This window comes from Diachasmimorpha longicaudata, chromosome 20, assembly GCF_034640455.1.
Source record: "Diachasmimorpha longicaudata isolate KC_UGA_2023 chromosome 20, iyDiaLong2, whole genome shotgun sequence".
Lineage (NCBI taxonomy): Eukaryota > Metazoa > Arthropoda > Insecta > Hymenoptera > Braconidae > Diachasmimorpha > Diachasmimorpha longicaudata.
The window spans coordinates 1,040,086-1,056,489 of record NC_087244.1 but is presented as its reverse complement, the minus strand read 5'-3'; positions in this window follow the sequence as shown (position 1 = coordinate 1,056,489).

The following is a 16,404-nucleotide window of genomic DNA, read 5'->3' as shown; positions in this document are numbered from 1 at the left end:
TCGAGCAAAACGGGCCCGGATTTGGGATCACACCGTTTTTCGCCCATATCTTTGGAAATATCATAGCTAGGACAATTTAGCTGGCGCCATTGGATTCGTGAGACGATTTCCGATTTTTCTAGGGGTCCGGGAGTCCGGGAATGGTCCACAATCGATTTTTTCGTTTTTTGCGTTTTGCTCGGCTCCTGGGCCTCCTAGAGCAAAACGGGCCCGGATTTGGGATCACACCGTTTTTCGCCCATATCTTTGGAAATATCATAGCTTGGACAATTTGGCTGGCGCCATTGGATTCGTGAAACGATTTCCGATTTTTCTAGGGGGCCGGGAATTTTCTAAAGTCTATTTTTTCGTTTTTCGCGTTTTTCTCGGCTCCTGGGCCTCCTAGAGCAAAACGGGCCCGGATTTGGGATCCCACAGTCTTTTGCCCATATCTTTGGAAATATCATAGCTAGGACAATTTGGCTGGCGCCATTGGATTCGTGAGACGATTTCCGATTTTTCTAGGGGTCCGGGAATTTTCTAAAGTCGATTTTTTCGTTTTTCGCGTTTTTCTCGGCTCCTGGGCCTCCTAGGGCATAACGGGCCCGGATTTGGGATCACACCGTTTTCCGCCCATATCTTTGGAAATATCATAGCTAGGACAATTTGGCTGGCGCCATTGGATTCGTGAATCGATTTCCGGTTTTTCTAGGGGGCCGGGAATTTTCTAAAGTCGATATTTTCGTTTTTCGCGTTTTTCTCGGCTCCTGGGCCTCCTAGAGCAAAACGGGCCCGGATTTGAGATCAGACCGTTTTTCGCCCATATCTTTGGAAATATCATAGCTAGGACAATTTGGCTGGCGCCATTGGATTCGTGAAACGATTTCCGATTTTTCCAGGGGGCCGGGAATTTTCTAAAGTCGATTTTTTCGTTTTTCGCGTTTTTCTCGGCTCCTGGGCCTCCTAGAGCAAAACGGGCCCGGATTTGGGATCCCACAGTCTTTTGCCCATATCTTTGGAAATATCATAGCTAGGACAATTTGGCTGGCCCCATTGGATTCGTGAGACGATTTCCGATTTTTCTAGGGGTCCGGGAATTTTCTAAAGTCGATTTTTTCGTTTTTCGCGTTTTTCTCGGCTCCTGGGCCTCCTAGGGCATAACGGGCCCGGATTTGGGATCACACCGTTTTTCGCCCATATCTTTGGAAATATCATAGCTAGGACAATTTGGCTGGCGCCATTGGATTCGTGAGACGATTTCCGATTTTTCTAGGGGTCCGGGAATGGTCCACAGTCGATTTTTTCGGTTTTCGCGTTTTTCTCGGCTCCTGGGCCTCCTAGGGCACAACGGGCCCGGATTTGCGATCACACCGTTTTTCGCCCATATCTTTGGAAATATCATAGCTAGGACAATTTGGCTGGCGCCATTGGATTCGTGAAACGATTTCCGATTTTTCCAGGGGGCCGGGAATTTTCTAAAGTCGATTTTTTCGTTTTTCGCGTTTTTCTCGGCTCCTGGGCCTCCTAGAGCAAAACGGGCCCGGATTTGGGATCCCACAGTCTTTTGCCCATATCTTTGGAAATATCATAGCTAGGACAATTTGGCTGGCCCCATTGGATTCGTGAGACGATTTCCGATTTTTCTAGGGGTCCGGGAATTTTCTAAAGTCGATTTTTTCGTTTTTCGCGTTTTTCTCGGCTCCTGGGCCTCCTAGGGCATAACGGGCCCGGATTTGGGATCACACCGTTTTTCGCCCATATCTTTGGAAATATCATAGCTAGGACAATTTGGCTGGCGCCATTAGATTCGTGAATCGATTTCCGGTTTTTCTAGGGGGCCGGGAATTTTCTAAAGTCGATTTTTTCGTTTTTCGCGTTTTTCTCGGCTCCTGGGCCTCCTAGAGCAAAACGGGCCCGGATTTGGGATCCCACAGTCTTTTGCCCATATCTTTGGAAATATCATAGCTAGGACAATTTGGCTGGCGCCATTGGATTCGTGAGACGATTTCCGATTTTTCTAGGGGTCCGGGAATGGACCACAGTCGATTTTTTCGTTTTTTGCGTTTTGCTCGGCTCCTGGGCCTCCTAGAGCAAAACGGGCCCGGATTTGGGATCACACCTTTTTTCGCCCATATCTTTGGAAATATCATAGCTAGGACAATTTGGCTGGCGCCATTGGATTCGTGAGACGATTTCCGATTTTTCTAGGGGTCCGGGAATGGTCCACAGTCGATTTTTTCGTTTTTTGCGTTTTGCTCGGCTCCTGGGCCTCCGAGAGCAAAACGGGCCCGGATTTGGGCTCATACCGTTTTTCGCCCATATCTTTGGAAATATCATAGCTAGGACAATTTGGCTGGCCCCATTGGATTCGTGAGACGATTTCCGATTTTTCTGGAGGTCCGGGAATTTTCTTAAGTCGATTTTTTTAGTTTTCCGCGTTGTTCTCGGCTCCTGGGCCTCGTAGAGCAAAACGGGCCCGGATTTGGGATCACACCGTTTTTCGCCCATATCTTTGGAAATATCATAGCTAGGACAATTTGGCTTGCGCCATTGGATTCGTGAGACGATTTCCGATTTTTCTAGGGGGCCGGGAATTTTCTAAAGTCGATTTTTTCGTTTTTCGCGTTTTTCTCGGCTCCTGGGCCTCCTAGTGCACAACGGGCCCGGATTTGGGATCACACCGTTTTTCGCCCATATCTTTGGAAATATCATAGCTAGGACAATTTGGCTGGCGCCATTGGATTCGTGAAACGATTTCCGATTTTTCCAGGGGGCCGGGAATTTTCTAAAGTCGATTTTTTCGTTTTTCGCGTTTTTCTCGGCTCCTGGGCCTCCTAGAGCAAAACGGGCCCGGATTTGGGATCCCACAGTCTTTTGCCCATATCTTTGGAAATATCATAGCTAGGACAATTTGGCTGGCACCATTGGATTCGTGAGACGATTTCCGATTTTTCTAGGGGTCCGGGAATGGTCCACAGTCGATTTTTTCGGTTTTCGCGTTTTTCTCGGCTCCTGGGCCTCCTAGGGCACAACGGGCCCGGATTTGGGATCCCACAGTCTTTTGTCCATATCTTTGGAAATATCATAGCTAGGACAATTTGGCTGGCGCCATTGGATTCGTGAAACGATTTCCGATTTTTCCAGGGGTCCGGGAATTTTCTAAAGACGATTTTTTCGGTTTTCGCGTTTTTCTCGGCTCCTGGGTCTCCTAGAGCAGAACGGGCCCGGATTTGGGATCACACCGTTTTTCGCCCATATCTTTGGAAATATCATAGCTAGGACAATTTGGCTGGCGCCATTGGATTCGTGAGACGATTTCCGATTTTTCTAGGGGGCCGGGAATTTTCTAAAGTCGATTTTTTCGTTTTTCGCGTTTTTCTCGGCTCCTGGGCCTCGTCGAGCAAAACGGGCCCGGATTTGGGATCCCACAGTCTTTTGCCCATATCTTTGGAAATATCATAGCTAGGACAATTTGGCTGGCGCCATTGGATTCGTGAAACGATTTCCGATTTTTCTAGGGGACCGGGAATTTTCTAAAGTCGATTTTTTCGTTTTTCGCGTTTTTCTCGGCTCCTGGGCCTCCTAGAGCAAAACGGGCCCGGATTTGGGATCCCACAGTCTTTTGCCCATATCTTTGGAAATATCATAGCTAGGACAATTTGGCTGGCGCCATTGGATTCGTGAGACGATTTCCGATTTTTCTAGGGGTCCGGGAGTCCGGGAATGGTCCACAATCGATTTTTTCGTTTTTTGCGTTTTGCTCGGCTCCTGGGCCTCCTAGAGCAAAACGGGCCCGGATTTGGGATCACACCGTTTTTCGCCCATATCTTTGGAAATATCATAGCTAGGACAATTTGGCTGGCGCCATTGGATTCGTGAAACGATTTCCGATTTTTCCAGGGGTCCGGGACTTTTCTAAAGTCGATTTTTTCGTTTTTCGCGTTTTTCTCGACTCCTGGGCCTCCGAGAGCAAAACGGGCCCGGATTTGGTATCAACCCTTTTTTTGCCCATATCTTTGGAAATATCATAGCTAGGACAATTTGGCTGGCGCCATTGGATTCGTGAGACGATTTCCGATTTTTCCAGGGGGCCGGGAATTTTCTAAAGTCGATTTTTTCGTTTTTCGCGTTTTTCTCGGCTCCTGGGCCTCCTAGTGCACAACGGGCCCGGATTTGGGATCACACCGTTTTTCGCCCATATCTTTGGAAATATCATAGCTAGGACAATTTGGCTGGCGCCATTGGATTCGTGAAACGATTTCCGATTTTTCCAGGGGGCCGGGAATTTTCTAAAGTCGATTTTTTCGTTTTTCGCGTTTTTCTCGGCTCCTGGGCCTCCTAGAGCAAAACGGGCCCGGATTTGGGATCCCACAGTCTTTTGTCCATATCTTTGGAAATATCATAGCTAGGACAATTTGGCTGGCGCCATTGGATTCGTGAAACGATTTCCGATTTTTCCAGGGGTCCGGGACTTTTCTAAAGTCGATTTTTTCGTTTTTCGCGTTTTTCTCGACTCCTGGGCCTCCGAGAGCAAAACGGGCCCGGATTTGGTATCAACCCTTTTTTTGCCCATATCTTTGGAAATATCATAGCTAGGACAATTTGGCTGGCGCCATTGGATTCGTGAGACGATTTCCGATTTTTCCAGGGGGCCGGGAATTTTCTAAAGTCGATTTTTTCGTTTTTCGCGTTTTTCTCGGCTCCTGGGCCTCCTACGGCATAACGGGCCCGGATTTGGGATCACACCGTTTTTCGCCCATATCTTTGGAAATATCATAGCTAGGACAATTTGGCTGGCGCCATTGGATTCGTGAGACGATTTCCGATTTTTTTAGGGGGCCGGGAATTTTCTAAAGTCGATTTTTTCGTTTTTCGCGTTTTTCTCGGCTCCTGGGCCTCCTAGAGCAAAACGGGCCCGGATTTGGGATCCCACAGTCTTTTGTCCATATCTTTGGAAATATCATAGCTAGGACAATTTGGCTGGCGCCATTGGATTCGTGAGAAAATTTCCGATTTTTCTAGGGGGCCGGGAATTTTCTAAAGACGATTTTTTCGGTTTTCGCGTTTTTCTCGGCTCCTGGGTCTCCTAGAGCAGAACGGGCCCGGATTTGGGATCACACCGTTTTTCGCCCATATCTTTGGAAATATCATAGCTAGGACAATTTGGCTGGCGCCATTGGATTCGTGAGACGATTTCCGATTTTTCTAGGGGGCCGGGAATTTTCTAAAGTCGATTTTTTCGTTTTTCGCGTTTTTCTCGGCTCCTGGGCCTCGTCGAGCAAAACGGGCCCGGATTTGGGATCCCACAGTCTTTTGCCCATATCTTTGGAAATATCATACCTAGGACAATTTGGCTGGCGCCATTGGATTCGTGAGACGATTTCCGATTTTTCTAGGGGTCCGGGAATGGTCCACAGTCGATTTTTTCGGTTTTCGCGTTTTTCTCGGCTCCTGGGCCTCCTAGGGCACAACGGGCCCGGATTTGGGATCACACCGTTTTTCGCCCATATCTTTGGAAATATCATAGCTAGGACAATTTGGCTGGCGCCATTGGATTCGTGAGACGATTTCCGATTTTGCTAGGGGGCCGGGAATTTTCCAAAGTCGATTTTTTCGTTTTTCGCGTTTTTCTCGGCTCCTGGGCCTCCTAGGGCATAACGGGCCCGGATTTGGGATCACACCGTTTTTCGCCCATATCTTTGGAAATATAGCTAGGACAATTTGGCTGGCGCCATTGGATTCGTGAGACGATTTCCGATTTTTCTAGGGGGCCGGGAATTTTCTAAAGACGATTTTTTCGGTTTTCGCGTTTTTCTCGGCTCCTGGGTCTCCTAGAGCAGAACGGGCCCGGATTTGGGATCACACCGTTTTTCGCCCATATCTTTGGAAATATCATAGCTAGGACAATTTGGCTGGCGCCATTGGATTCGTGAAACGATTTCCGATTTTTCCAGGGGGCCGGGAATTTTCTAAAGTCGATTTTTTCGTTTTTCGCGTTTTTCTCGGCTCCTGGGCTTCCTAGAGCAAAACGGGCCCGGATTTGGTATCAACCATTTTTTTGCCCATATCTTTGGAAATATCATAGCTAGGACAATTTGGCTGGCGCCATTGGATTCGTGAGAAAATTTCCGATTTTTCTAGGGGGCCGGGAATTTTCTAAAGACGATTTTTTCGGTTTTCGCGTTTTTCTCGGCTCCTGGGTCTCCTAGAGCAGAACGGGCCCGGATTTGGGATCACACCGTTTTTCGCCCATATCTTTGGAAATATCATAGCTAGGACAATTTGGCTGGCGCCATTGGATTCGTGAGACGATTTCCGATTTTTCTAGGGGGCCGGGAATTTTCTAAAGTCGATTTTTTCGTTTTTCGCGTTTTTCTCGGCTCCTGGGCCTCGTCGAGCAAAACGGGCCCGGATTTGGGATCCCACAGTCTTTTGCCCATATCTTTGGAAATATCATAGCTAGGACAATTTGGCTGGCGCCATTGGATTCGTGAAACGATTTCCGATTTTTCTAGGGGACCGGGAATTTTCTAAAGTCGATTTTTTCGTTTTTCGCGTTTTTCTCGGCTCCTGGGCCTCCTAGAGCAAAACGGGCCCGGATTTGGGATCCCACAGTCTTTTGCCCATATCTTTGGAAATATCATAGCTAGGACAATTTGGCTGGCGCCATTGGATTCGTGAGACGATTTCCGATTTTTCTAGGGGGCCGGGAATTTTCTAAAGACGATTTTTTCGGTTTCCGCGTTTTTCTCGGCTCCTGGGTCTCCTAGAGCAGAACGGGCCCGGATTTGGGATCACACCGTTTTTCGCCCATATCTTTGGAAATATCATAGCTAGGACAATTTGGCTGGCGCCATTGAATTCGTGAGACGATTTCCGATTTTTCTAGGGGTCCGGGACTTTTCTAAAGTCGATTTTTTCGTTTTTCGCGTTTTTCTCGACTCCTGGGCCTCCGAGAGCAAAACGGGCCCGGATTTGGTATCAACCATTTTTTTGCCCATATCTTTGGAAATATCATAGCTAGGACAATTTGGCTGGCGCCATTGGATTCGTGAGAAAATTTCCGATTTTTCTAGGGGGCCGGGAATTTTCTAAAGACGATTTTTTCGGTTTTCGCGTTTTTCTCGGCTCCTGGGTCTCCTAGAGCAGAACGGGCCCGGATTTGGGATCACACCGTTTTTCGCCCATATCTTTGGAAATATCATAGCTAGGACAATTTGGCTGGCGCCATTGGTTTCGTGAGACGATTTCCGATTTTTCTAGGGGGCCGGGAATTTTCTAAAGTCGATTTTTTCGTTTTTCGCGTTTTTCTCGGCTCCTGGGCCTCGTCGAGCAAAACGGGCCCGGATTTGGGATCACACCGTTTTTCGCCCATATCTTTGGAAATATCATAGCTAGGACAATTTAGCTGGCGCCATTGGATTCGTGAGACGATTTCCGATTTTTCTAGGGGTCCGGGAGTCCGGGAATGGTCCACAATCGATTTTTTCGTTTTTTGCGTTTTGCTCGGCTCCTGGGCCTCCTAGAGCAAAACGGGCCCGGATTTGGGATCACACCGTTTTTCGCCCATATCTTTGGAAATATCATAGCTAGGACAATTTGGCTGGCGCCATTGGATTCGTGAAACGATTTCCGATTTTTCTAGGGGGCCGGGAATTTTCTAAAGTCTATTTTTTCGTTTTTCGCGTTTTTCTCGGCTCCTGGGCCTCCTAGAGCAAAACGGGCCCGGATTTGGGATCCCACAGTCTTTTGCCCATATCTTTGGAAATATCATAGCTAGGACAATTTGGCTGGCGCCATTGGATTCGTGAGACGATTTCCGATTTTTCTAGGGGTCCGGGTATGGTCCACAGTCGATTTTTTCGTTTTTTGCGTTTTGCTCGGCTCCTGGGCCTCCGAGAGCAAAACGGGCCCGGATTTGGGCTCATACCGTTTTTCGCCCATATCTTTGGAAATATCATAGCTAGGACAATTTGGCTGGCCCCATTGGATTCGTGAGACGATTTCCGATTTTTCTAGGGGTCCGGGAATTTTCTAAAGTCGATTTTTTCGTTTTTCGCGTTTTTCTCGGCTCCTGGGCCTCCTAGAGCAAAACGGGCCCGGATTTGAGATCAGACCGTTTTTCGCCCATATCTTTGGAAATATCATAGCTAGGACAATTTGGCTTGCGCCATTGGATTCGTGAGACGATTTCCGATTTTTCTAGGGGGCCGGGAATTTTCTAAAGTCGATTTTTTCGTTTTTCGCGTTTTTCTCGGCTCCTGGGCCTCCTAGTGCACAGCGGGCCCGGATTTGGGATCACACCGTTTTTCGCCCATATCTTTGGAAATATCATAGCTAGGACAATTTGGCTGGCGCCATTGGATTCGTGAAACGATTTCCGATTTTTCCAGGGGGCCGGGAATTTTCTAAAGTCGATTTTTTCGTTTTTCGCGTTTTTCTCGGCTCCTGGGCCTCCTAGAGCAAAACGGGCCCGGATTTGGGATCCCACAGTCTTTTGCCCATATCTTTGGAAATATCATAGCTAGGACAATTTGGCTGGCACCATTGGATTCGTGAGACGATTTCCGATTTTTCTAGGGGTCCGGGAATGGTCCACAGTCGATTTTTTCGGTTTTCGCGTTTTTCTCGGCTCCTGGGCCTCCTAGGGCACAACGGGCCCGGATTTGCGATCACACCGTTTTTCGCCCATATCTTTGGAAATATCATAGCTAGGACAATTTGGCTGGCGCCATTGGATTCGTTAAACGATTTCCGATTTTTCCAGGGGGCCGGGAATTTTCTAAAGTCGATTTTTTCGTTTTTCGCGTTTTTCTCGGCTCCTGGGCCTCCTAGAGCAAAACGGGCCCGGATTTGGGATCCCACAGTCTTTTGCCCATATCTTTGGAAATATCATAGCTAGGACAATTTGGCTGGCCCCATTGGATTCGTGAGACGATTTCCGATTTTTCTAGGGGTCCGGGAATTTTCTAAAGTCGATTTTTTCGTTTTTCGCGTTTTTCTCGGCTCCTGGGCCTCCTAGGGCATAACGGGCCCGGATTTGGGATCACACCGTTTTTCGCCCATATCTTTGGAAATATCATAGCTAGGACAATTTGGCTGGCGCCATTAGATTCGTGAATCGATTTCCGGTTTTTCTAGGGGGCCGGGAATTTTCTAAAGTCGATTTTTTCGTTTTTCGCGTTTTTCTCGGCTCCTGGGCCTCCTAGAGCAAAACGGGCCCGGATTTGGGATCCCACAGTCGTTTGCCCATATCTTTGGAAATATCATAGCTAGGACAATTTGGCTGGCGCCATTGGATTCGTGAGACGATTTCCGATTTTTCTAGGGGTCCGGGAATGGACCACAGTCGATTTTTTCGTTTTTTGCGTTTTGCTCGGCTCCTGGGCCTCCTAGAGCAAAACGGGCCCGGATTTGGGATCACACCTTTTTTCGCCCATATCTTTGGAAATATCATAGCTAGGACAATTTGGCTTGCGCCATTGGATTCGTGAGACGATTTCCGATTTTTCTAGGGGGCCGTGAATTTTCTAAAGTCGATTTTTTCGTTTTTCGCGTTTTTCTCGGCTCCTGGGCCTCCTAGTGCACAACGGGCCCGGATTTGGGATCACACCGTTTTTCGCCCATATCTTTGGAAATATCATAGCTAGGACAATTTGGCTGGCGCCATTGGATTCGTGAAACGATTTCCGATTTTTCCAGGGGGCCGGGAATTTTCTAAAGTCGATTTTTTCGTTTTTCGCGTTTTTCTCGGCTCCTGGGCCTCCTAGAGCAAAACGGGCCCGGATTTGGGATCCCACAGTCTTTTGCCCATATCTTTGGAAATATCATAGCTAGGACAATTTGGCTGGCACCATTGGATTCGTGAGACGATTTCCGATTTTTCTAGGGGTCCGGGAATGGTCCACAGTCGATTTTTTCGGTTTTCGCGTTTTTCTCGGCTCCTGGGCCTCCTAGGGCACAACGGGCCCGGATTTGGGATCCCACAGTCTTTTGTCCATATCTTTGGAAATATCATAGCTAGGACAATTTGGCTGGCGCCATTGGATTCGTGAAACGATTTCCGATTTTTCCAGGGGTCCGGGACTTTTCTAAAGTCGATTTTTTCGTTTTTCGCGTTTTTCTCGACTCCTGGGCCTCCGAGAGCAAAACGGGCCCGGATTTGGTATCAACCCTTTTTTTGCCCATATCTTTGGAAATATCATAGCTAGGACAATTTGGCTGGCGCCATTGGATTCGTGAGACGATTTCCGATTTTTCCAGGGGGCCGGGAATTTTCTAAAGTCGATTTTTTCGTTTTTCGCGTTTTTCTCGGCTCCTGGGCCTCCTACGGCATAACGGGCCCGGATTTGGGATCACACCGTTTTTCGCCCATATCTTTGGAAATATCATAGCTAGGACAATTTGGCTGGCGCCATTGGATTCGTGAGAAAATTTCCGATTTTTCTAGGGGGCCGGGAATTTTCTAAAGACGATTTTTTCGGTTTTCGCGTTTTTCTCGGCTCCTGGGTCTCCTAGAGCAGAACGGGCCCGGATTTGGGATCACACCGTTTTTCGCCCATATCTTTGGAAATATCATAGCTAGGACAATTTGGCTGGCGCCATTGGTTTCGTGAGACGATTTCCGATTTTTCTAGGGGGCCGGGAATTTTCTAAAGTCGATTTTTTCGTTTTTCGCGTTTTTCTCGGCTCCTGGGCCTCGTCGAGCAAAACGGGCCCGGATTTGGGATCACACCGTTTTTCGCCCATATCTTTGGAAATATCATAGCTAGGACAATTTAGCTGGCGCCATTGGATTCGTGAGACGATTTCCGATTTTTCTAGGGGTCCGGGAGTCCGGGAATGGTCCACAATCGATTTTTTCGTTTTTTGCGTTTTGCTCGGCTCCTGGGCCTCCTAGAGCAAAACGGGCCCGGATTTGGGATCACACCGTTTTTCGCCCATATCTTTGGAAATATCATAGCTAGGACAATTTGGCTGGCGCCATTGGATTCGTGAAACGATTTCCGATTTTTCTAGGGGGCCGGGAATTTTCTAAAGTCTATTTTTTCGTTTTTCGCGTTTTTCTCGGCTCCTGGGCCTCCTAGAGCAAAACGGGCCCGGATTTGGGATCCCACAGTCTTTTGCCCATATCTTTGGAAATATCATAGCTAGGACAATTTGGCTGGCGCCATTGGATTCGTGAGACGATTTCCGATTTTTCTAGGGGTCCGGGTATGGTCCACAGTCGATTTTTTCGTTTTTTGCGTTTTGCTCGGCTCCTGGGCCTCCGAGAGCAAAACGGGCCCGGATTTGGGCTCATACCGTTTTTCGCCCATATCTTTGGAAATATCATAGCTAGGACAATTTGGCTGGCCCCATTGGATTCGTGAGACGATTTCCGATTTTTCTAGGGGTCCGGGAATTTTCTAAAGTCGATTTTTTCGTTTTTCGCGTTTTTCTCGGTTCCTGGGCCTCCTAGAGCAAAACGGGCCCGGATTTGAGATCAGACCGTTTTTCGCCCATATCTTTGGAAATATCATAGCTAGGACAATTTGGCTTGAGCCATTGGATTCGTGAGACGATTTCCGATTTTTCTAGGGGGCCGGGAATTTTCTAAAGTCGATTTTTTCGTTTTTCGCGTTTTTCTCGGCTCCTGGGCCTCCTAGTGCACAGCGGGCCCGGATTTGGGATCACACCGTTTTTCGCCCATATCTTTGGAAATATCATAGCTAGGACAATTTGGCTGGCGCCATTGGATTCGTGAAACGATTTCCGATTTTTCTAGGGGGCCGGGAATTTTCTAAAGTCGATTTTTTCGTTTTTCGCGTTTTTCTCGGCTCCTGGGCCTCCTAGAGCAAAACGGGCCCGGATTTGGGATCCCACAGTCTTTTGCCCATATCTTTGGAAATATCATAGCTAGGACAATTTGGCTGGCGCCATTGGATTCGTGAGACGATTTCCGATTTTTCTAGGGGTCCGGGAATGGTCCACAGTCGATTTTTTCGTTTTTTGCGTTTTGCTCGGCTCCTGGGCCTCCGAGAGCGAAACGGGCCCGGATTTGGTATCAACCCTTTTTTTGCCCATATCTTTGGAAATATCATAGCTAGGACAATTTGGCTGGCGCCATTGGATTCGTGAGACGATTTCCGATTTTTCTAGGGGTCCGGGACTTTTCTAAAGTCGATTTTTTCGTTTTTCGCGTTTTTCTCGACTCCTGGGCCTCCGAGAGCAAAACGGGCCCGGATTTGGTATCAACCATTTTTTTGCCCATATCTTTGGAAATATCATAGCTAGGACAATTTGGCCGGCGCCATTGGATTCGTGAGACGATTTCCGATTTTTCTAGGGGGCCGGGAATTTTCTAAAGTCGATTTTTTCGTTTTTCGCGTTTTGCTCGGCTCCTGGGCCTCCTAGAGCAAAACGGGCCCGGATTTGGGATCACACCGTTTTTCGCCCATATCTTTGGAAATATCATAGCTAGGACAATTTGGCTGGCGCCATTGGATTCGTGAGACGATTTCCGATTTTTCTAGGGGGCCGGGAATTTTCTAAAGTCGATTTTTTCGTTTTTCGCGTTTTTCTCGGCTCCTGGGCCTCCTAGGGCATAACGGGCCCGGATTTGGGATCACACCGTTTTTCGCCCATATCTTTGGAAATATCATAGCTAGGACAATTTGGCTGGCGCCATTGGATTCGTGAGACGATTTCCGATTTTTTTAGGGGGCCGGGAATTTTCTAAAGTCGATTTTTTCGTTTTTCGCGTTTTTCTCGGCTCCTGGGCCTCCTAGAGCAAAACGGGCCCGGATTTGGGATCCCACAGTCTTTTGTCCATATCTTTGGAAATATCATAGCTAGGACAATTTGGCTGGCGCCATTGGATTCGTGAGACGATTTCCGATTTTTCTAGGGGTCCGGGAATGGTCCACAGTCGATTTTTCCGTTTTTTGCGTTTTGCTCGGCTCCTGGGCCTCCGAGAGCAAAACGGGCCCAGATTTGGGCTCATACCGTTTTTCGCCCATATCTTTGGAAATATCATAGCTAGGACAATTTGGCTGGCCCCATTGGATTCGTGAGACGATTTCCGATTTTGCTAGGGGTCTGGGAATTTTCTCAAGTTGATTTTTTTAGTTTTCCGCGTTGTTCTCGGCTCCTGGGCCTCGTAGAGCAAAACGGGCCCGGACCTGGGATCACACCGTTTTTCGCCCATATCTTTGGAAATATCATAGCTAGGACAATTTGGCTGGCGCCATTGGATTCGTGAGACGATTTCCGATTTTTCCAGGGGGCCGGGAATTTTCTAAAGTCGATTTTTTCATTTTTCGCGTTTTTCTCGGCTCCTGGGCCTCCTAGGGCATAACGGGCCCGGATTTGGGATCCCACAGTCTTTTGCCCATATCTTTGGAAATATCATAGCTAGGACAATTTGGCTGGCGCCATTGGATTCGTGAGACGATTTCCGATTTTTCTAGGGGTCCGGGAATGGTCCACAGTCGATTTTTTCGTTTTTTGCGTTTTGCTCGGCTCCTGGGCCTCCTAGAGCAAAACGGGCCCGGATTTGGGATCACACCGTTTTTCGCCCATATCTTTGGAAATATCATAGCTAGGACAATTTGGCTGGCGCCATTGGATTCGTGAGACGATTTCCGATTTTTCTAGGGGTCCGGGAATGGTCCACAGTCGATTTTTTCGTTTTTTGCGTTTTGCTCGGCTCCTGGGCTTCCTAGAGCAAAACGGGCCCGGATTTGGGATCACACCGTTTTTCGCCCATATCTTTGGGAATATCATAGCTACGACAATTTGGCTGGCGCCATTGAATTCGTGAGACGATTTCCGATTTATCTAGCGGTCCGGGAATTTTCTAAAGTCGATTTTTTTAGTTTTTCGCCTTTTTCTCGGCTCCTGGGCCTCCTAGAGCAAAACGGTCCCGGATTTGGGCTCATACCGTTTTTCGCCCATATCTTTGGAAATATCATAGCTGGGACAATTTGGCTGGCCCCATTGGATTCGTGAGACGATTTCCGATTTTTCTAGGGGTCCGGGAATGGTCCACAGTCGATTTTTCCGTTTTTTGCGTTTTGCTCGGCTCCTGGGCCTCCGAGAGCAAAACGGGCCCAGATTTGGGCTCATACCGTTTTTCGCCCATATCTTTGGAAATATCATAGCTAGGACAATTTGGCTGGCCCCATTGGATTCGTGAGACGATTTCCGATTTTTCTAGGGGTCTGGGAATTTTCTTAAGTTGATTTTTTTAGTTTTCCGCGTTGTTCTCGGCTCCTGGGCCTCGTAGAGCAAAACGGGCCCGGACCTGGGATCACACCGTTTTTCGCCCATATCTTTGGAAATATCATAGCTAGGACAATTTGGCTGGCGCCATTGGATTCGTGAGACGATTTCCGGTTTTTCTAGGGGGCCGGGAATTTTCTAAAGTCGATTTTTTCGTTTTTCGCGTTTTTCTCGGCTCCTGGGCCTCCTAGAGCAAAACGGGCCCGGATTTGGGATCCCACAGTCTTTTGCCCATATCTTTGGAAATATCATAGCTAGGACAATTTGGCTGGCGCCATTGGATTCGTGAGACGATTTCCGATTTTTCTAGGGGTCCGGGAATGGTCCACAGTCGATTTTTTCGTTTTTTGCGTTTTGCTCGGCTCCTGGGCCTCCTAGAGCAAAACGGGCCCGGATTTGGGATCACACCGTTTTTCGCCCATATCTTTGGAAATATCATAGCTAGGACAATTTGGCTGGCGCCATTGGATTCGTGAGAAGATTTCCGATTTTTCTAGGGGTCCGGGAATGGTCCACAGTCGATTTTTTCGTTTTTTGCGTTTTGCTCGGCTCCTGGGCCTCCGAGAGCAAAACGGGCCCGGATTTGGGCTCATACCGTTTTTCGCCCATATCTTTGGAAATATCATAGCTAGGACAATTTGGCTGGCCCCATTGGATTCGTGAGACGATTTCCGATTTTTCTAGGGGTCCGGGAATTTTCTAAAGTCGATTTTTTCGTTTTTCGCGTTTTTCTCGGCTCCTGGGCCTCCTAGGGCATAACGGGCCCGGATTTGGGATCACACCGTTTTTCGCCCATATCTTTGGAAATATCATAGCTAGGACAATTTGGCTGGCGCCATTGGATTCGAGAATCGATTTCCGGTTTTTCTAGGGGGCCGGGAATTTTCTAAAGTCGATATTTTCGTTTTTCGCGTTTTTCTCGGCTCCTGGGCCTCCTAGAGCAAAACGGGCCCGGATTTGAGATCAGACCGTTTTTCGCCCATATCTTTGGAAATATCATAGCTAGGACAATTTGGCTGGCGCCATTGGATTCGTGAAACGATTTCCGATTTTTCCAGGGGGCCGGGAATTTTCTAAAGTCGATTTTTTCGTTTTTCGCGTTTTTCTCGGCTCCTGGGCCTCCTAGAGCAAAACGGGCCCGGATTTGGGATCCCACAGTCTTTTGCCCATATCTTTGGAAATATCATAGCTAGGACAATTTGGCTGGCGCCATTGGATTCGTGAAACGATTTCCGATTTTTCTAGGGGGCCGGGAATTTTCTAAAGTCGATTTTTTCGTTTTTCGCGTTTTTCTCGGCTCCTGGGCCTCCTAGAGCAAAACGGGCCCGGATTTGGGATCCCACAGTCTTTTGCCCATATCTTTGGAAATATCATAGCTAGGACAATTTGGCTGGCCCCATTGGATTCGTGAGACGATTTCCGATTTTTCTAGGGGTCCGGGAATTTTCTAAAGTCGATTTTTTCGTTTTTCGCGTTTTTCTCGGCTCCTGGGCCTCCTAGGGCATAACGGGCCCGGATTTGGGATCACACCGTTTTTCGCCCATATCTTTGGAAATATCATAGCTAGGACAATTTGGCTGGCGCCATTAGATTCGTGAATCGATTTCCGGTTTTTCTAGGGGGCCGGGAATTTTCTAAAGTCGATTTTTTCGTTTTTCGCGTTTTGCTCGGCTCCTGGGCCTCCTAGAGCAAAACGGGCCCGGATTTGGGATCACACCGTTTTTCGCCCATATCTTTGGAAATATCAGAGCTAGGACAATTTGGCTGGCGCCATTGGATTCGTGAGACGATTTCCGATTTTTCTAGGGGTCCGGGAATGGTCCACAGTCGATTTTTTCGTTTTTTGCGTTTTGCTCGGCTCCTGGGCCTCCGAGAGCAAAACGGGCCCGGATTTGGGCTCATACCGTTTTTCGCCCATATCTTTGGAAATATCATAGCTAGGACAATTTGGCTGGCGCCATTGGATTCGTGAGACGATTTCCGATTTTTCTAGGGGTCCGGGAATGGTCCACAGTCGATTTTTTCGTTTTTTGCGTTTTGCTCGGCTCCTGGGCTTCCTAGAGCAAAACGGGCCCGGATTTGGGATCACACCGTTTTTCGCCCATATCTTTGGAAATATCATAGCTAGGACAATTTGGCTGGCGCCATTGGATTCGTGAA